Below are 23,003 nucleotides of genomic sequence, written 5' to 3'. Positions count from 1 at the left end.
CTTGTGCAGGGGGCCCCTAGGGGATTCTCCTGCATGGGACTTCCCAGGAACATTCCTAGGGTACACAATAGCAAACTGATTCCTCCCCTTGAAGGTATCACAAGCTGTGACTGGGTTTGGCTACTGAAACATTTGGGGCAATTGGGGAGTGAGTAGGGGCAAATATGTCTGTCTGTGTACTCACAACTTGTGCCACCATAAAAAATGTTATGGCAGCACCAGGGTGATATCAGTGCGTACCCTAAATTATAGCTACAAAGGCTCTGGAGCAGGGGTGGCTTCAGTCGGTACAGCTTGTCTGCCCATACCCCATATGCATGCTGCTCCCTGAAATCAGTCCCTGTTTGATTTTGCTAATTCCCTGCCGCCAGATTCTCATCCTCATTCTATGCTCCTCACTTGGCCAGTTTACATTCCTCCAGCCTCTCATTGCAGTCCCAATCTCCTTGCCCAGAAATTTCTCTCTCAGTCCCTTTCCCCTGCTAAATGCCAGGCCCCTGCTATTGGGCAGCATAGTGGCATTAGCATTTGTCAGAAAGAAGCTCATGAGAATCATTTAACACAAGCAAAACAAAGTATTTTTCCTACATGCTTTCTCCTCTTTCAGATGCCTGCACCATTTTCATTGACATTTGCCAAAAAATATTCAGTGTGAGGCAGGTGCCAATCACCGACAGTTTTAGCCCAAACAGTTAAAGTTTAGCATAGCTAAACTTAACAAAAAAGGGCCTTGAGGAGGGGACCATCAAATGACCTTAATGAAAAACTGATGCTTTAATGATAATCTACCAATGATTATTCATTTTTTGCATAATCGGCACTGAAACTCCCCAATGAGATCCAGACACTGGTATGTTAGCTACTGTAAAAATAGTATCACATAATAAGAAACAGTTCTTGCCCCAAAGGGCTTGTAGTTTACATAGACAAAGTAGGAAAAGGAAGTATTGTTATTTTCATTTTACAGAGGGGAAGCTACAATACCAAGAAATGACAGGTGAGATTTTCAGTGGGTACATGTTGCATTGCATTAAATGATTAATCAGGAGTCACATGTGAAATCTGTCAGGGCCAGGAACCTAGATATTCTGAGACCCAGCCTAGTGCATCAGCCCACAACCATTTTTCTTTTAAAGGGATCAAGCTACAAGCAATCCAGGACACAAAATGACAGGGATTGTTAGAATAAAAAGATGAGCTCTGATCAGGAGAATTAGAGTTTGCTTAAATGATACCAGAGAACTTAAAATGAATCCAAATTTATATATTGCCCTAAACCATTAAAGAGGAAAGAATAGCTTCAGGAGAGGGAAACAAGGAAAATGGAACAGTTCTGTGTTCATTGGTGTCATTTTTCTCTGGGTTAACAGGCATAACTGAAAAGCAACTGTTTTTCAAGAGATACAGTGGTATTGGCAGGTTCTCTGAAAAGTATTTGTTTTGGCTAAAGTGGTGGAAGTCCCAGGGACTGGCCTCTGGCAAAAAAAGGACCAGACAAATACATACCTGATCTGCTGCTTAACACAGTGGGGGAAAGCTGTGATAGCGAGGCTGCCAAGTAAGAAAACTGTGCTAAATGATATGGCTTCCAGGTTGTGTATTGGTACATCAAAATGACATTACAGGATTTGGACACAAGTGCTGGCTTTTATCAAGAATAAGCCTCATAGCCACCAGAGAAGGAGACTGACAGACAAGTATGTAAAGATATTTATTAGTCCCCTAAAACCACCCCCAGGAAGGTCAAGCAATTAAATCAGTTAAAGTAAGGGATTTTTATGTTAAATAATTATAATAATTCAGGATACTCTTATATAAGACCTTAAGAATGTACTGAGGTGTAGAAGGTCCTCTGAATTCCTACTGAGCAGCAACTAATAAAAGAGCAGACTAAAAATATCTAAAATCTGTTGATGCAAAAAAGTGTGAAGAAAATGAGTAAAAAAGTCAAAAGAATTTGTCTGGACACATTTTGTTTACAATGGGCACATCTACATGTGACGCTACATAGCCATAACAACATGCTACAGCTACATAGCATCCACAGGCCTATACATGAGCAGCAGCTACTTCACCATAGCGGTGCACTCCCCTGTTATAGTGCACCACTACCGCGAAGTAGCTACTAAAAATAAACATGTGCTGTGCATAGTATGGGCGGTTACTGTACCGTGCTTTAGTACTTCTAAAAGGTGCAGTAACAACATCACCATAGGGCAATGTGTAGACATGCCCAGTTATGCCAAAATAAATTCAGAGCCATCCCAGTACATAAAAATAAAACCTACTCTTATATAAGGCTTTTAATTAGTAAATCTCAAGGCACTTTACAAAAGACATGAATATTCTTATCTCTGTTCTATAGATGGGGAAAGTGAGGCACAGAAGCATGAAGGGACTAGCTCAGTATCACCCAGGAGGTCAGTGGTAGATCTTTAAATAGAGGTAGATCTCCTAAATTCTAGCCTGGAACTTTAGTCATTAACACTGCATCCCTAGCTCAATAGAGTTATTCTGGATTACCAGGACCAAGAGCATAATTTGATCCACAGACTACAGTATTAGGGACTCAGCAAAGTTCCTGTCCCACTGTATTATTGTAGAGCGTATTGTGAGGTTGCATTTTCATTTTGGAAAGACAAGGAAGAGAAAACTTCAACTTCAGAAACCACCACTGAGAATTACTAACCCTTTGGGTTAGGGTCTAATCTTTCAAGCCCTGCCCATAAAAGATTCCCATGGAATTCAACAGGCTGAAACCTGGCTGAACCAAACGGAAGGTTTTTAACTTCACATTAGCAACAAAACTTCCTGATGAAGTGTTTGTTGTGTTCAACAAGGCAGGTCATTTTCCTTCTGTGCTCCTCCTTATCAGTTTAATGACCCTGAAATCAGCACACAGTTCAAAGAAGTTAAAATTAAAACAACAGCCCACATCTGGTCTCCAGGTCATCACTGAACTCTGGGTCAGTCCCCTGTGAATACAAACATTAAATAGAGATGCTCACAGACCACTTTAAGTTCAATTTTATTTATCCTTTGACAGGTCTAGAATTTACGGAAGAAAGAAGGATGATTTTCAGCTATTCAACCTGATTTCTGCATTGCCAACCACAAATGACACAGCTAGAAGAGACTCTGCTATACTTCAAAGGCTACAGGCTATTCCTCTTCAAGTAGGGGCAGATGCTAGTGATGGGCTTCTCCTTCTAAAAGGAGAAGCCTCACAAAGCCTCTACAGACCTCTCCTGTCCTCTGTTCCTCCAAATGTTTACATGAGATTGCTTAGTGACATAGTGAGATGTCATCGGGCTCTATTGCTAGCATTACACTAATGATATTTCACTACCTAATTTTCTTGTGATGTCACCAGTGCCATAACTAACAGGCCACAATACCTTCAAGAGATTAACCTCTGGACGGAGACATCTGTATCAAACTCTACCTGGACAAACCTGAAGGGGTGAACATAGGATGGGAAAAGTCATTAGATGAACATGCTTTGTTGCCCTTCCGCTAGTGGTAAAGAGATCAACCTTATACCTTGAAGACTGGCATATTCATGCTATTCCAGACGAAAATGAGTTAAAGGAGCAAGTTCCAAACCTGAAGGCCAAATATTAATTGCTATTATTAGATTCCCAATTTGCTGAATTTAAAAATCAAACATGATCTGCCAAGATTAGATTACTAACATCTAAGGCTAAAGAAAAATCAAGGTAGTCTTTCCCACCATACTTCATAATACAGATGTATTGTTGCAATATTATTACTAACTTTTCCATCTGTGATGAAGCCAAAGGAACAGGTCTTATCACAACAGCTGAAGAAAGAAGAAAATTAAAACAATAGATTTCTTGTGAGAGGGTTTATATTATTGGACAATGACAGCATGAAGCAACAGCCTATGCTAAAAGTGTTTTTGTGCATGAAATGTAACAGAATATTTTGCCATCTTTGCTTGATATTATAAAGTTCTCCAAACATACTTGAGCACTTAGGAATATTTTTCCAACCTATATCTCCCAGAGGCACTTGCCAGTTGACAAAAAGCAACTCAAAGATGCCTGCCAGACACCTGCTGCTATACCTCCTGCTAAGATTTTTGAGAATCAGAGAAGCAGTTGTACTTGATTTATATCAGTAAAGCATTAATTCAATTTTTTAAATGTTTGTCACGTATTTTATTTAAAATGAAAACAAAATGTTTTCCATCAATTTTTTTCCTAGTACAGTCAGTACAAAATACAATGTTCTGTATGTGGTACAAAAGTAAAGAAATAAACTCTAGGCTTCCTTTGGTTTTTATTAAATCCAAGAAAAGGCAGTTATATTTCAAAACAATTATTTTTATGCAAGTTGTTTTCATACATTCGTGGTTGAGCCACATATTTTTTAGGGGTTTTTTTTTAAAGTGCTTGTGGAAGCGAGGGCAACCTGTCTGTCACTGCTAATACATTCTGTGGAGCTATGACTTCTGGAATCTTGCCAAACTGAGGTATTGTTCAGGTCCTTTGTCTTCCCATTAATGTCCTTTGTGTTATGCTTTTGTCTACAGGGTCAATGAGATTAGATTTCATTAGCACAGCAAACTGAAAAAAATATAGAGAAGTTATTAGGCAACCATTAAAGCACATCTGTTGCCTTTTTCAGGGTGCCAAAGTCTGAATTCCGTTGAACTAGTGACATGGCACTTGACCAGCACTTAGTTCAGTTATGGTCAATGAACTGCAAAAGGATTAAAATATTAGCAGCTAGTGGACTCAACCTAATCTCTGCCAGTTCTGTTTAGATTGCCAAGGAAGGTGCCTCTAGCCAAAAAAGGACCAAAACAATTGCAGCAAGAAGATGTTAAAATTTTCTAGGCCTGTTGCAGAAATTGTACTGCACTGGTGCTCTGCTTTGGTGCAATGGCAAAACTCTAGTTCTTCATGAGTCTTAGCTACACCCATTACATCTATTCCCCAGGAGTATCAAACTCATCAGGCCCTGTAGGTCAGATGAGTAACGTGCGGCCAGTCTGCAGACTGGATGAGTGCCATGCAGCTGATCTGTGCATCAGACTGAGCCCCAACACTGGTTCTGTGGGCTGGAGTCAGTGCATGGAAGCAGTCTGTTGTGGGCACTGTATGCAATGTGCATCTCAGACCAGCTCCATGTGCCACATCAGGACATACCCTGGAGTAGCCCCACACACTGCATGCAGCCTGCACAAGACAGCCCTGCCCATTGCATGCAGTGAGCAGGGCTAATGTGGCACATGCCACATGCAGCAGCCAGGTCCAGTCCAAGACCCATGGGCAGCACAGTGGGCCAGATAATAGACCTCTGCTGGCTGGATCTGGCTCACGCTCTGTATCTTTGACCAGGGATGGCCAACATGTAGCACATGTGCCACAGGTGCTGTGGGCACCCTCTGTGTGACATGCAGAAGATTGGGCAGGGAGTATAGCAGCAGCAAACAGAAAGCAGAGTAGCAGATTGCACAGGGGGAAGGGATTAGAGTAGTACTTGGGAAGGGCATGGAGCTTGTGACATGCCTGCCAAAAAGGTTGTCCCTCACTGCCTAGACCCATTAAAAACTGCTGGAAACTTTTGAATATGGATAATTAGCTGCCAGATGACAGAAGAATATATTTTCCTATCATTGCTATCACTTTTCCTCTTCCAAATTCAGATTAGACTAGCTAAGGGGTATCATGGAGGCTCTCGGCCACTTTTCTGCCTTTTCTGAACTTGGAGCTCTCTAGGGGTCATTTTGACTCTGATGCAATATTACCACATTAACCATTGCACTGCCATTAGTATGCGCTGGCCCATAATGTATGAACAGTGTTCAGTTCTTTTATGAAATGATCACTGCATTTGTCAAACGAGCAGCAGAGTGGTGGTGGAATAGGTCAACCAGGTAAAATTCTTTTTCTTTTGGAAACTTTTTCAAACTGACCAAATACACTAGCAGCTTGGTGTCTGTTTGGGAAAAAACAGAGGCTTCCAGTGGCTACTTGGCCTAGGGTCTGCAAATATTTCTCATGATATGCCTTGCAGTTCAAAAATAGCAGCAGAAGTTCTACTAATGGTTCACCAGAAAGCTCAACTACGTGTGTAAGTTGCCTTGTTATAAAAGTATGTTTGATAACATGTTACTTGCTATCTATTAAAGCCTTTAAGGCAATCTTGGAAAAGAGCCAGGTCCAGAACAGCAATTCACATCCCGCTCCTGTGTAAAAGATTTCTAATATAATCAGGACAAAAATATATAAAAATATTTTAGATTTTCCTTTGAATTTGCTTGATAGAAAAATCAAAACTAGTTTGATAGCTAGTGAAAACAGAATGCCCTAACCTGGTTTGGAATTTCTTGCTCTGGCTCTAGCAGTGCCTGATCCAAATGTTTCCTATTGACTTCAGTGGCCTGTGAAACAGGCCCTAACTACTTTCCTGTAAGAAATATTCTTCATCAAATGAAACTTTCACTAACACTATTTCTTTTACGAGTGAATCTTTTTAAAGCCATCTAGAGACATGTTGTGGATATACTGGGCATGTCTACGTAAGACATGTAGCGATGAGCTATGGTGATGCAGCATCAGCAGGCACAAACCGTGATGCCAATGCTACATCGCTGTAGCAAGAATCTATGTCATCGTAGGTTGTCATTACAGCAATGTAGCGTATAAAAATAACCGTGTGCCACCAGGACTGTGCAGTACCAGGTGTGCAGTCAGGGGCACATGTACATGTGCCCACTATTACCAACCCATTGGTAGCAAGACCAGAGTCTAGAAATATGACTAACTCTTTCAACTGTAGTTAATGACTAATGAAATGAATACATATGTGGCACAAAAATGAAAACCACTATGAAACCATTTCCAGCAAAATATTCTAAGAATTTATCTAAGAAAAACTGCAAACCATCCAGAGATAACTGAATTCCAATCTTACTAAACTGAATGTGATATTAATTTACTTTTGCTCTTAAAAAATTTTGAATACTTGAAATAGAAATTACTCTCTCTTTTTAAAGTTAAGGCTAGTATACCTGAAAATGGGACTATATCTTTATAGTTTATATTAATACCTTAAAATTAATTGAACAACCTATTTAAGTGCCTTTTACTGAACAACTATTTTCAATACTTTTGATGAGTTTCCTTATAAGTATTACTAATGTCTCTGCCCTCATTAATCCCAATAAATACCTTAGACTATACAAATTCTTTTTATTGTACTCTTGGTAAAACAGCACTCCCTGTCACAGCTTGATATTACTCACCTGAGATATCAGTAAAAAACAAGATAATTGTCATAAATCAGTAGACCTGTAACTGGTGGTGGAAGGCAAACCATAGGCAAACCCTATGATTAGAAGTTTATAACTGATGAACAGATATTTAATCAAATGACGGTGTTTTTCTTAAATTTTGTTTCTTTCTACTACCGACTTATCTTTCTGAAATCCTTTTTCAAGACGTAGAAGGTTAGCTATGTACTTCTACAACCCTTTACCAGAAAAAAGGCATAGGCATGTCAGAGAAAGCACTATGATTGGATGGTTAATGTTCCAACCCAAGCAATTAAGGAGTAACAACTGTGTAACTCTGAACTCCCTACCCACACTAAAAGGTCATTTGTATATATTTCTTTAATTAGGAGTTATACTTTGCTTCCAGCCATATAACATTGAGACCAGAAATGTATGGTTATGAAGGTTCCTTGTTGCATATGTAGAGTAACAAATGTCTCACCCGTTGACTGCCTCAGTTTGCATTTTCACTGACTGGCTTTCTCGCATACTGGCCTCTGGCATCTATTCAGTTCCATCCAGGAAAAAGCACAGACCAGCTGCAGATGCTTCCTCTGTATGATGAAGGGTGCTTGTACCTAAAAGCTTGGAAAGAAGAATTTTCCCAGCTATTTTAGTTGGTCTAATAAAAAGATACCGGATTTACTCAAAGAACTTTGTCTGTCTAAATATGCATCAGGTCATTTCATGCTTAAATAGTTACATATCTTTGATGCCTACTTTGCATGGTTTGGTAATCTTCAGACCACATGTTCATGCCCCCAAATTTGCAGTTTTTAAAGAAGGGAGTGGACTCAGGTTTTTCTACTGCTACTTCCTGGTGAATTACCTAACAAATAGGTTCTTTTCTCTTGCTCCTTGACAATATAAATCATGAATCCTTTATTTCACAATGGCACAGCTTCACAGTGCAAGCACAGGAGAATGGTGCATAGCCTCTAATCTGATAGTTAGGTCTTACTCCTGGCACATAGGAGATGTAGGCTCAGCCTGAATACCCTGAGGTTGAGGAAGAACATCTCCATCTCCTGGGTGTGTGCTCTAAATTCTGAAGTATTATAAGAAATGTAGGCACTTCTGCATCCACATTTTGGAGGAGGCCTGGTCCTGTCAGTTTGTGTTATGTTCTGTGCATGCCTACTGTATTGGGCCCATTAGGGGTTTCAGGTAAATGAATACCTAGTTTCTGGATTACCTGAAACTCAACTGGGCTTAGACATGAGTTAGGTGCTGAGTTTCTCAGGCTGGGGCAGTTCAAGAGCAATTTTAATATAAAAAAATAAGGATCCTATGTAGATTGAGGCCTTCAGAACTACATGGAAGCTCAGCAGGGGCTTTCTGGATCATTTTTATGGACTAGGAGTGCGTCTGTACATGCGCTTTAATGAGCAGTAGCCTATTTTACTGTGCATTACAGAGTCATGCAATTATACTAATGTGCAGTAAAATTGTCTACTGTGTTCTAAGCATCACTTAAAAAACAGGCACTTTCAGTACTGTGCATTAAGGCAGCCTAATGAGCATTTATTTAGTACCTCACATTAGAGGTACTACATTTAATGCCCATTAGGAAAAGTGCATTAATGCCCTAGGACTCCTAAATTCTACTTAAAACCAGGCCTAAGTGGCTCTAGCCTTTAGTTTCCACACTTGAATGAAAATTTTCTAAACAACTCAGCTCCAACTAGTCATCTGAGGGAGAGTTACATGAGATGCTACGTCAGCCTTGTGATGAGCTATGGCAACAGAGCTCATTGCTATGGTCACGTAGCATCGATGGGCACAGACCATGACATTGATGCTATGTCGCTGTAGTGATGAGCTACATCGCTGTAGCTTGTTGCTATGGTGACATAGCGTCTAAAAATAACTGTGCTCTGCCAGGACTGTGCTGTACCAGTGAGTAGTGCGCCATCATTTAGTACTTGCTTTGCTAAGTACTGATGGCACAGTACCCAATGCTCAGTCAGGGGCACGTGTAGGTGCGCCCTAAATGTAGGAGCCAGATTTACAGAAGCAATCAACACCCAGAGGCTCCCTCTGAGGATGATGGAAACTGTTAATGCTGAGGCCTTTTGAAAGCTTGACCCTAAGTTTACAGTTACCGGCACAATATTCAGCTCATTTATTCTGCTACAGATAAATCTACTCTATTGCTTTTTCTGAGAAGATATTAATTTTCAGAGTTTAGTTTCTATTATACTGGCTGATGTACTGATATGAAAAAAAGATTGATTACATCATATTTAGTTTTGTTTGGCACAGTAGGATGAAAGTCTAAAAATTGCAATACTTATGAAAAAGTGCCTGAAGATTGTGTTGTATTAACACACAAAAGGCCAAAAACGTGTGGAAAATCAGATATAAATATGAAAGGTAATGTCACTCCTAAGCTAATCAAATAAATCAGAGTCCAGGATGTGTCCATTATGGGTAACTGTTAGAAAGTACTTGGTGCATTTTATCTCTATTTTGAGACTTTTGGCTCTGGCACCTGAAGGAATATTCACTCTGAGCAAATAGTGGCCTGAGTAGCAAAAAGGCTCACCCATCTACACGCCTTTTCAAGCTTAGACACATTTTTTTCGGAGGCAAATAGCAAAATCTTAAAGCTATTTTTAGAACAGTTCTTACAGCTTTTGGGGTGTGATCTTTGGTCCTTCCTGAGTTCCCTTTGTACTATTTCAGTGATGAAGTGAGATTTAAAACTGAGGCAGCAAATAAGCTGACAAAATTATTTGTTGACCCAGCATGTAATGGGCTCTGGCAATCATGGTCAGTAGAGAAGAGTTATCCATCTATGTGAGTAAGATTTATCTGGGGTGTCATTGGGGCTGGCTTGTCCTCTGCCCCCCTCCACATGGGGCAGGCCCACATGCTGAATCAGGACCACCGGCTGGATCCAGCCCATGCATGGACCAGGCACCACCTATCCAGCCCACCGGGGAAAAAGGTTGAGCACCACTGCTCTACTATGTGCAGATCTGGTCCTTCCCTATTAACAGAGCTGGGTCGGTATAACAATATCAACTCTTGATTTTTACTCCAGATTCTTCTTTTAATTGCTAAAGATTGGAATCAGACTAAATAGCCTCTGGATTACAAGTATCCATTCCTTTCCCCTAAGTTTATAGAAAAGGGTGATTCTAGTTTGGTTTTGATTTTTTTAAAAGGGATCATTTGGTAGATGGTTTATTCTGCTTTCATTGTCAGTCAAGTAGGTTCCTTCTCTCTATATTTAGTTACATGAACTACATTTTTGCAGGTAATCGAGAAATGAACACACTTAAACAAAAGAGCAGCAAAAAGTAATGTTGCCTGATGTTCAGGTCACTGCAGTTTTCTAGAGAAACTTCCAGTTTTTGTGACTCATAACACCACCTACTGGACAGCTTTGATGTTATGACTTAAACCGTGACTGAAATGCTTTGGTGTGCACTGACCTTTGTGGAATTACAACATAAGCATATACATACCTGCTACAGTCATAGGTCAACACTGGATGGCTACTGGAGAGTTTTGCAAATTATGACTTAAACTGTGACTAAGATGCTTTCTTCATGTGTGCATTGACCTATGTGAAATTCTAATATATTCATATATGTACCTACTACAGTGCTAAATTAATATCCACCCAATGGCTATTTGTTGACAGCAATTACCTCAGTCATGTTAAAATCTGTTACTTGATAGCATCAGTGAATTAGTGGATGCCGAATTTTAGAATATGCTGCTTTGCTTTGCTTTGCTTTCATTCAGGCCTGGGGAATTGTCACAGAGCACGGAGGTGCCCTGCTCCTAGAGAGGGGAAACTGCCAGGGAAAGAGCCCTAGCAGGGAATAAGGAGCCCACCTGTGGATTGCCAGGGCAACCAGGAAGTCAGCTGACTGAAAGGGGCAGGGCCTGGCTTCTATATAAAGCACAGACAGGAGGCCAGAGGCAGTTCCCTGCCAACAGCCAGAGAGGCAGGAGTTTTCTAAGCCAGGATGCAGGAAGAAGCCTGACTGCAGGTACAGCTTATGGCAGCTCTAAGATGCTTGAGCAATGTTGTTATAGCCAGGCGGCTTATGTTTAGGTTATAGCCAAGAGGCTCCAGTTTCTGTTTCGTTTTGTTGTTACACCGGTGGTTTGGGTGAGGCTATTAGGGGTTGGAGGAGGCCTCATAGGGGACCCACAGTAGCGTGGGGACCCCAGCACCAGTAAGGGCATGGCATATGGGGTGCATAGACCCCAGCCCCAGAGGGGGGGCACTGTTGAGAAGCTCCAGTGCGGGCGTGGCAAGCCCCAGAGGAGGAGGCAACACTTGAGAAGGCCCAAAGAGGGGGGGCAGCATTACAGAGAAGGCCCCAGAGAGGGGCAGCTTTACTGAGGAGTCTTAGAGAGGGGGACAGCCTCACCGAGGAGCCCAGTGGGGGCACGGGGAGCCCCGAAGAGGGGGCAGCATTGCTGAAAGCCCCAGAGAAGGCGCAGTAACTGAGAAGTCCCAGTGTGGATGCGGAGGCCCCAGAGAGGGGGCAGCATGGTTGATCACTGGAAGGAAGGCCCAGAGAGGATAAAGAGGGGCCCGATTGTGAGAAGGCTGAGACAATGTCTATTCCATCAGCGAGATGTGGACTGCGGTGTAGGGAAGGAAACGGAGCCACAGATAGCGCCCCCTGGCAGTGGGGCAGTACAAGGGCAGCCTCCCGCTAATTAACATCAATTAATTAATTAACAGCAAGGCATGGCAGGCGAGAAGGCGGGCAGTTGCACCAGGAGCAAGTGTGAGGGCCACATTTTAGCCCGGCCCCGAGCGGCCACCTGTTACAGGAATCTTTTTACATAAAAGATTTAGAAATAATAAATAATGATTCATATTTGGTATTTTAAAATATCAGCAACTAAATGTTCATTCAACTAAACAATTCTTTGTCTTTGCATACGCATTTATTCCTATCAACAAACAGCCAACTGTCTTCCCTCATCTTGTTACAGTCACTGTAGATTCATTAGAGCAGGGAACACCATATTAAGGACAAATAGGAAAAGTTAATCCAAGTTATCTGAAGATATGATTTCAAAATGCAGTTAGGCAAACTGTACTAAACCCTTTGTGAACACTTTTAATCAGAATGAAAGTTGCTGTAATTTGCATTAATTTATTTCCCAAGTGGAAGTCCAGTAAACAAATTCAAATTAAGGCCTCTCTAACTCTGAATAAGAGCCTCCACACTAGGGTTTAATACAGTTTTAACTGCTCCACTTCAAAAGGTAATTCAGATTTCTTCTCTAGTTCCTGTGTAGGCAAGCCTTAAAGCTTAGTTTTGCACTCCAACTTAACACCTTTATTGGCAAATCTTCTATAGCATACACTCTAAAGACTCAATCTAATTTCCAGTCAAGGCACTCCTGCTGACTTCAGTAGGCACTGGATCACATCCGAGAGCAGTGGCCAGGAGCCTTTTCAAGCCATGTACCAGAAAAGCTCAACTTTGTCTGAACGTGGGCTGGGTGGCTTCAGCATGTTGGAGGCAGGAAGCCCCCTCTTTGCCTGCACTTCAGGCCAGGCAGCTGGGAGATGTGTCCATGCTGCTGCCACTTTTCCTAGCCCCTTGCTTCCTATCTGGGGCATGAATGCAACTTCCAGTTAATGGGGAGCTGCACCAGGGCCAGGCAACTGGAAGATGACTAATAATGTCCCAGATTTTGCTATCAATTTTTTAAAGTATTTTGAGACAATAGTAAATCCTGCTTAAAAAGTGATAGCAGACTGTGAACCATAGTTATCATATATCAGGGTTGCCCAACCTGGACCACATGTGCTACAGATGGCATAGGCAGCCTCTTTGTCACATGTAGTAGATCAGGGAGGGGACAAACAGCAGAGAGACAGATAAGGGCAGGCAACAGAAAGCAGAGCAGAAGATTGGGCACAGGAAGGTGACCAGAGTGGCACTCAAGAAGGGTGTAGGGGTACGTTGCGTCATGCCTACCAAAATGGTTGGCCCCACCATCAGAGATCATCATAAACGTTGTTTAAAAGATGTTACTGTTACAAAAGAGAGGGGGTTTTCATAGGCAAACCAAACACTCTTGAAAGAACACTAAATATCAGGCCCCAACCAGAGCTAGGTACTAACACCCCTGAACTTTGAGTTCTGTTCTTATTGTTGCAACTTGACCTCTCTCTACAAAATGCATGGGCATTTCGATGTTTCTGTCTTTCTTGTGGGGCTACAGTATTGGGCTAGAAATCTCAGGTAACATATTCTCATGAAATTATTTCTACTTTCTGGTTTTGCTCAAGCTGGAATACTGAACAGGAGGCCTCTTCTGTAAGCTTTTCTGTTTCTAGTCTTTGCAGAATCCTTCATACCTATGTCCAGATGCTGAAGGATTCCATGATGTAGTCCTTTAACAAGAGAATAACTCCTTACAACTGCCTGGTCATGTACTACAGCAGAAGTCACAAAGGAAGAGAGAGATCCTATTCAGATGGTACTCCTAATCTTTCTGACCAGGTACGCCTGTAGAGTAATGGGATGGATTTACACTGTGAACAAAAAGAGAGAGATTTTGTGATTTTGGAGCTTCTAGACCTTTTGGTTTGGAAGGCACGTTTAAGTGCATGTGAAGAAGATACATGTCAATCTTTTCCCTTTCTCAAGGGAAGTGACTTCTCAAAAAATATTTGCGGAGATTGTAGATAAACTATTTTTCCCTATTAAGGGCAGGCAAGGTTCTTTGAGTAGATGTGATATCTTTTATTAGACCAACTGAGTAGTTGGAAAAAAGTTCTTAGCAATCTTTCAGGCACAGTCACCCTTCTTCAGGCATAGGTAGTCTCTGCTGTTCTGAGACTCCAAGAAATGAGAGAAGCTAAATATAGCTAAAATATGTCCTTAGACCAACGCAGCTACAACTAAAAACCCTTTTCCATATCAAGGCTTTTCCCCTATGAGTACCTGGTGAGGTCCCATCTTCTCTTTGTCTTTCCTTTAAAAAATGTTGCCAAATTCTCTATTTTTATTCTCATTTTCTCTATGAATTCTTTATCTGTGTTGCATGGCCTTTTAAGGCTGAACAGAAGAGATGGAGGCAAGTGGAAGGCTATAATGAATTGGGAAATGCTATACTGTTTCCAGCAAATGAAATATAATAGGGCATATGCATTAGAACTGTTCCTTGAGAACATGAAACAGGAATCTGATCACTGAAAGGGCTGTTAATAGTTTCCTCTGGATGTTTCGTGAATCTCTGAGCAGGGATGCTGTTTTGTCTGGCAGTGTTTTAAATCCCATTCATGCTGTTTTATTTATCGAAGCCTTTTTGAGCTCGTCAGGGAAGATACACCAGCATTGTTGAAGTTGCAGCGGTAGAGAAGACAGAGCATGAATTTTCTTATTGAATATTTGTATTTGATGAATTCTAGGAACCCTTTCCAAGGACTAAAGGTGAATCTTTCCACAGAACTAACTCTGGACTAAAGGACGCTGGGTCGTCATGTGAAAATTGGAGTTGTTCAATGCTTTGTTGTCTCCTCCTTTTTTAGTGTTTTGGTATTCAAAAATAAAGATTGGTTTATAACCTACCAATGCTAAGCCAGCATTTCTTTTGCAAGAAATGTTACCTACTGCTGTCACATTATCTTTATAAATGGAATCTACTTTATGCAATAGAGCTAGTTATTGCCTGCCCTAATGCATTGCTATACCTTCTTTAGCCAGATATTCAATTTTGACCTGGCAGTCCATGACTTCCCTCTGAGGCATGGAAAAATCAAAGCATATGGAGGATCACATCCCATTCTTGACTTGTGTCAAACTGCCAGGTATCCATAAGATCGCTGAAGAAGAATGCCTACTGGTTACATCACTGACTAGAATGCTAGAGGCATGTCTAACACCCAAACAACATTACTGCAGTGGAGCACAACATGCCTGCTCCACAGGTGCCTTACACTAAAATGGACCTAATGTCTGCCTTAGTGCAATGCCAGGCTCACACCTTTTAGTATGCTTGAGACAGAAAGCTCATTGGAATACACCTAATGGAACTCTAAGGCAGCTACATTAGATCCATTTGAGGGTTTGGCACACTAAATGGACATGTCAGCTTCACTGTGGCATGTCCCACGTGGTCCAGAGCCCATGTAGACAAGTTCTAAGTTTTTTTTGCATATCAAGCTCTTAATAGTGAACTTTTTTTCCATATACTGTCCTTAAAAAAATTGAGGGAGAGCAGCCATTCTGCTTTCTGAGCGTATCTACAGATGGTCAAGGCCCTGCTCTAACTCATGGCACTTTACATAAAACACCATGAGTTACAGCCCCCTGCCCCCAACCCAATAGACATTTCGCTGTTGGGTTGGTAGGGTGGGGGGAGGGAAGGAGGGGCTGAAGCTTGCCTGCATGGGCCCTGGCTAGCAAGTGGGGGTGCTCCGGCAGCCTCTGAGGAAAATGCCAAACTGCCCCTCTCCCCAGTCCCACCCTCTATCCCAGCTCCAGGGCTGTCAGTGGGGGAGGGAGAGGGAAGGGGAGTGGCAGCACGAGCTGCCAGCTGCTTTTGAATGGCCAGAGCTGGGGGGGGGGCGGGGGAGCAGAATGGAACAAAGCTCCCTTGCCTCACAGCCCCCCCCCCCCCCCCCAACTACCCCGGCTGGGGTATTGGGGAGAACCAGGCCCTTGAAGCGAGCGGGCTCTGTTCTACCTGCCCCCCCCCCCCCCGCCCCTCCAGCTCTGGCTATTCTAAAGCAGCCAGCAGCTCTGCGTTGCCTCTCCTTCTCCCCCTCCCCTGCTGACAGCCCCAGGTTAATTCTTCGCACTAACGGTCATTTTAAATGTGATTTGTAGCTGTGTACATGTGTTAAAGCATGACTATAGAGTGCTTTCAGGGACCCAATAGCACAAAATATGTCACTTATGTAAGCACCCTGAGTTGCTGAGACGCATGTTGCATCTGTTTATTTTTCTTTACCTAAAATAAAAATCAGTTTAGCTAGAAAGTGAACTATTGTCTTTGTGTATGGAAAAAAAATTCTTATCTTGTGCGCACTAGGAAACAAATTTTGGTTTAAATTTAAAAAAGTAGCTTCTGGTCTTGGGTGCCTCAGTTTTGAAACCCTGTTCTTCAGAAGTAGCTTCCATGCATAGGCTACATCTGGAATTAGGGACTGGAATTTTTTCAGTTGGATTTGGAAAAGTTGAAATTATTGATCAAGGCCAGCATGATGATTTTTTCAAAACTGTGGTTTTATAAAATGTAAAGTAGTTTTTGATAAGGTTATAGAAGCAGTGTTTGTGTCTGTATAGCTTTAAATTACAACAGCGATGGGGTTACTTAAGGTTTGTCCGAAAGTTACCTAGACTTTTTCACTGATAAGAAAGGGGTTAATTTTGCCTTCTGACTGTATGCAGAATACTCTAAGCCCAACATTGAGTTTATTGCTTAAGATGAATAACAAACTTGAGATAAAGGTATTTCTAATACCTTTGCTTAAGAGCCAAGAATTAATGACACAAATAAACCAATTAACCTTTTAAGTCTTAGGTTGAAGATTTGCAAGCAAATTTGCTCAGAATTCCATGAAAAATGTGTCTAACATATCCCTGTCTTCATTGCTCCTTACGTTCAGCGAAGATGACAAATAGCTATGAATCTGAGTTTTCTTTTTTTTCTTTAAGAAACTTGAAACAGACTTCTAATGAAAAACCTGTAACTGGTCATATTGTTAAATGCTTTCCTTATCAAAAAGCAATTCAATAGAGCAAATTAATGGAGTAACTTTCAGTTTATTTATTACTCTTTGTCAGATACTGTACCAGACAGTCCATGGCTCCTAAAAGAATTATCACTCTTATTATGTTATTACTAGTTGTTACATTAGTAAACAGATCATATGATTTTGAAAAGTACTGAGGGGTAAGAAAGAAAATGTATCGTGTTAGATGGACTGAAATAGTGACCTCAATGGAAACAACAACAAACATTGCATTGATTGCATCAGTTCTTTCTTTCACCTTATATTTTAGAAATATATTTCCAAAGTCACTCCACTTGAGACAAAAATAAGGGCTAGTTTTTTATGATGCTGGAATTTCAGCATAATATACTGACAAACTAATGCTGTCATGCACATTTCTAAAGTTAAATTTTCTCATGATAAACTGCATGTTGCTGAGAGCCCACCTGTGAAAAATGGGCCTTGTTAATTAATCTGAAATAAAATCTTAAAGAAGAAGCATAATCTGGTTGCTAAATAGTACTCAGTCCTGTTTTGCATTCTCAGTTTTATCACACTCTCGTTTTACAATCTTGGGCAAATCCCTTCTGTGCCTCAGGAATTTTAATTCTAAAACAATTCAATGGTGTAAACCATAGATTCATAGATGCTAGGGTCGGAAGGGACCTCAATAGATCATCGAGTCTGACCCCCTGCATAGGCAGGAAAGAGTGCTGGGTTCAGATGACCCCAGCTAGATGTTTATCTAACCTCTTGAAGACCCCCAGGGTAGGGGAGAGCACCACCTCCCTTGGGAGTCTGTTCCAGACCTTGGCCACTCGAACTGTGAAGAAGTTCTTCCTAATGTCCAATCTAAATCTGCTCTCTGCTAGCTTGTGGCCATTATTTCTTGTAACCCCCGGGGGCGCCTTGGTGAATAAAACCTCACCAATTCCCTTCTGTGCCCCCGTGATGAACTTATAGGCAGCCACAAGGTCACCTCTCAACCGTCTCTTGCAGCGGCTGAAGAGGCCCGGGTGCCCCAGTCTCTCCTCATAGGGCTTGGCCTGCAAGCCCTTAACCATACGAGTGGCCCTTCTCTGGACTCTCTCCAGGTTATCTGCATCCCTCTTGAAGTGTGGCACCCAAAACTGCACGCAGTACTCCAACTGCGGTCTGACCAGTGCCCGATAGAGGGAAGTATCACCTCCTTGGATCTATTCGTCATGCATCTGCTGATGCACAATAAAGTGCCATTAGCTTTTCCGATGGCTTCGTCACACTGCTGACTCATGTTCATCTTGGAGTCTGCTAGGACTCCAAGATCCCTTTCCACTTCCGTGCCACCCAGCAGGTCATTTCCTAGGCAGTAGGTGTGCTGGACGTTTTTCCTCCCTAGGTGCAGCACTTTGCACTTCTCCTTGTTGAATTGCATTCTGTTGTTTTCCGCCCATATGTCCAACCTGTCCAGGTCTACTTGTAGTTGTTCCCTGCCCCATGGCATGTCCACTTCTCCCCACAGTTTTGTGTCATCCGCAAACTTGGACAGAGTACACTTCACTCCCTCGTCCAAGTCGCTGATGAAGATATTGAAAAGTATCGGTCCAAGGACCGAGCCCTGCGGGACCCCACTGCCCACACCCTTCCAGGTCGATACCGACCCAACCACTACAACTCTCTGGGTCCGACCCTCTAGCCAATTCGGCACCCACCGGACTGTGTAGTCATCCAAGTCACAGCCTCTTAACTTGTTCACCAGTATGGGGTGGGATACCGTATCGAAGGCCTTCCTGAAGTCTAAGTATACGACATCAACCCCTACTCCTGCATCCAGGTGTTTTGTAACCTGGTCATAAAAAGAGACTAGATTAGTCAGGCATGATCTGCCTGCTACAAACCCGTGCTGGTTTCCCCTCAGCATAATTTGTCCTGCCGGGCTCTCGCAAATGTGAGCCTTGATAATTTTTTCGAAGACTTTGCCAAGGATGGAGGTGAGACTGACTGGCCTATAGTTGCCCGGGTCCTCCTTCCTCCCCTTCTTGAAAATGGGGACCACATTGGCCCTTTTCCAGTCCTCCGGGACCTGGCCCGTGCGCCATGAGTGTTCAAATATTACCACCAGTGACTGTGCAATGACGTCAGCCAGTGCCTTCAGTACCCTCGGATGGAGCTCATCTGGGCCTGCCGACTTAAAGGCATCCAGTTCCTTCAAGTGATTCTGCACCACCTCAGGGTCTATGCATGGTAGTCTGGCGCCTTGCTGCTGCCTCTCCACAACCCCAGTGAGAGACTTGTCGTGCCCCTCGCTTAGGAACACTGAGGCAAAGAACTCGTTGAGGAGTTCAGCCTTGTCCCCCCTGTCCATCACCAATTGTTTCTGCCCATTTAGCAGGGGTCCTATTCCATCCTGGGCCTTCCTTTTACTCCCTGTATATCTAAAAAACAATTTTTTGTTTTCCTTTACTTGGGATGCCATCCTCAGCTCCATGGTAGCTTTGGCCCGTCTAACTGCCTCCCTACAAGTGCGAGCAGGTTTAAATAAAAAGATGAATTAAACGGAGTTTATCTATCTAAGATACCATCTAATAATTTAGTACTAAAGCAGCTGTTTGCTTCTTGTTGGTGTAACTAAACGACTTGCCATTCCCTTTTCCTCTTTTTTTTTACTGCAGCACATTCAGTCTCCCCATAAAGAACCAGCTTAGTGAAGAGGGGAAAAAGCAACATGTATTAAACTCAAATTGTGTAGAAATAAAAAAGTTGAAGTTTTTAGGTAGCTATAAAAAACACTTATTTTAGTTTACATATACTATCTTCCACAAGGTGGCACTGTTTTTTGTGTCTTCATTTTCTGCTACTGCCGTCCACAGTGCTCTTTTGTTTTATTCTGAACTGTAGTGAGAAAATTGTAAAAGCTCATTAAAATATTTAACATGCATGTGCTGTTTATACATCTGATTATTTTATTTACACAGTGTATACATTCAAATTATTGAAATGGGATGTAGTTGCATACATCATTTTCCTTTCTAGTCTGTAACGTGTTCAGATTCCTATACTTATACTTGGTGTTTTCAGATTCAGAATACTTAAGATTTGCTTTGGTTCCCATTTAAGACACACATTGGTTTATATGTGAAATCATACAGCAGCCTAGGTACGCTGGTAAAGTTCTCAAATCCTGGCATCTAACATCTGCCATCTAAGTTTGCAAAAAATATGAAGTCAGCTGAGCTAAATGCAGGCTTCTAGATTCCGCTAATATTGTTATTTCCTCCTGTATAACTAGCCATATGGCACATACTGAATACAATTATACAAACAGATAAAGAGCTATTTAGTAACTGCCTTTAGAGACTCCATAAAAGCATTTGTCACTATGTGATGATTGCAGTATCAGGGCATTCCCAATTCCTCTAAGTAAAGGAGGCATCCCAGTTACTAGAGACACCAAAGATGGTGAACACTGGACTTTTAATACTTTATTCTGACAAGCAATTACAGGGTTCTTTGAAAATGTGCTGTAGTGCTCATATTCCTATGCCTTTCTTTGTGTGAAATCAAAATATTGCTATTTATGGTAACCCATATATGTGTGGATTTGCAGGAACTTCAGTATCTGGACAAAATCATCACAAGCAACTGCTTTATCCAGAGAAGTTATTTTTGCAAAATTCTTTAGAGTCTGACTATTCCTATCAGATAAATTCTTCTTTGAGTGAAAGAATTTGTTTTTACATTTCCATGAACTATTGAGTCAGTAGATTACTGTAAAACAACCAAGACCACTCACTCCTCCTGAAATATTCCAGTAAAACATCCAATGCTTGGTTTCTTTCATGTGAGAGAACATCTTTTATAAGTGGTATGAGCTATCTTCTGGATTTAACTCATTTCTAGTTGCTCTTTTAATAACCTAAATCAGTAGGCACAGTGAGTGGTACATTCACAGGTCTCCTTTCTATATGGAAAGACAGCAGTAACCTTGCATCTGCTCTTGTGTTAGTCTGTCACTCACAATCAGGGGTTACTTGATGCCTAAAATAATTCCTCCCTTGACAACTAATTCATATGGGAAGAAAAAAGACTCCATCCAGATGGTGGGAATCTCACAGCTTCTATTTTTTTTAAAGGCAAGGCTCTCCTTTTTTAATAGACATTAGATAAGGTATATAAGATTCCTGGAGACATCCTGTGCTATAATTAGTATCTTATTACCCTTTTAGAAAATAGGCTTTTTCCCTAGCATGATAATTGCCTTTTAAATATTTTTATTGTTGGGATTCCTCATTTGGAATTAAATGCCTAATTAAATGCCTTATATTTCTCTAGATAGAAACATTTCTGAGGGACAAGATAATATAGAAGCTTGCTAATAGGATACACAGATTTTGACCTTTAGATGTCTTGAATTTGCTCAGGTTGACAGGGAATTTTAGGTATTACCATGTGAAGGTTGTTTGGTGATGCCTGTGCAAGGGACTTGTGGGTTTATTGCTGTTCTAAGCAGCTATCTGAATCACAAAAAATGACCAGAACAACTGTGCTCTTTCTTGACAGTTAAGTAGAGTGCAAAAATTGATTTGCCATTGAAAGTGAATATGCTCCCACTCTAAAAGGTGAGATCTAAAGCTCAACCTTACATCAGAAAAGTTGGTCAAGGATGCTTGGCTGGAACAGATCTGCTTTATTGTAGTACTAGAGGACTTCTTGGTCCACAAGATTTTAAGTGATGTTATTGTGATTTCCATTATATATAGGGGCCCTTCTTAAAGCCAGTTCTTGGAGCCACAAGATTCAAAACATGCTTCTTTTTCTTTTTCAGAAAGGTAAGCTTTTAAGCCTTTGTTATAGTGGTGAGGACCCATGAAACATGAACCTTGGAGGCTCAAAAACCAGGTGGCAACTGTAAAGAACTCCTATATTTAGTCTTTTTAAAACATCATGATCTAAAAGCTGATTCACTTATATTTTGAGCCTAACTCATGACTGACCAATGCCTGGATTTGGCAATATAGCAACAACAATACCCAATCTCTCATCTGTTGTGTGAAAAAAGAATCGCCATTTTCTTTTTTCAAAAAAAGCAGATGCACAAAATCTGTAAAGTTGCTCCTTAAAGGAGCTGTATAGCATCCATTGTGACAAATCTGTGAAAAAGAAGAGCACTCATCTCCATGAAGTATTTGGCCTATTATCTCTATCAGATTTTTGAAGCCTATGGGCTACTACTGTAATGTCATATAAAAAATATGGAATTAATTTCCTAATATGAAACCCCAACCTGTTAGAACCTTTATGCTATAAGCCTTTTCAACTATGTATTATGGGTAGAATCCTATCTGGATTTACATACCTAAAAGGTAGGGCAGGGTGGCACCTCAGGGTATTTATACACATGTGGGGAGCTTGCTTTGACACACTGGAAATCCAGCATGTCAGAGCAGACTTCATTAACTGAGTCTGCTGGAGCATGTAAACTGATGTACTCTGGCAGCCTCATGTATCATGTGTATCAGTGACGCAGAGCACTTCCCCACTGAGAAAATGGCGGCAGTGAGTGTTGAACTAAAACACATTCAATGTTCAAAACATACTGCTACCGTTTTCTCAGCACGGGGACATGCCGTGCCATTGATACATGTGACACATGGGCGCTTTTAATTAGCATGGCTCACTAATTTAAAAGTAGTTGGCACCGCGTCGGGAGACTAACTGATTTAGAGAGCCATGAGCTTCCATATGTAACAACCTGCTTCATCCTATGATAGAAACAAAGTACTCCTAATACACCCATAGGCTCAGATGCCAGAAATGGAACAGTCTGTTTCTATCATCTGATGAAGCAGGTCCTAGTATCTGACAAAGTAGGTGGCTGCTTATAAAAGCTCATACCTCTCTGAAGCAAAGGTGCTACTGTGTAGTTTGTCCCTGACTTCATACTAACACAGTTAACCAGTTCTTCAAGCACCCAAATGAGTTAGCCATATAACT

The sequence above is a fragment of the Alligator mississippiensis genome, chromosome 2 (assembly GCF_030867095.1).
Source record: "Alligator mississippiensis isolate rAllMis1 chromosome 2, rAllMis1, whole genome shotgun sequence".
Classification (NCBI taxonomy): Eukaryota; Metazoa; Chordata; order Crocodylia; family Alligatoridae; genus Alligator; species Alligator mississippiensis.
Note: the sequence above shows the minus strand (reverse complement) of the source record.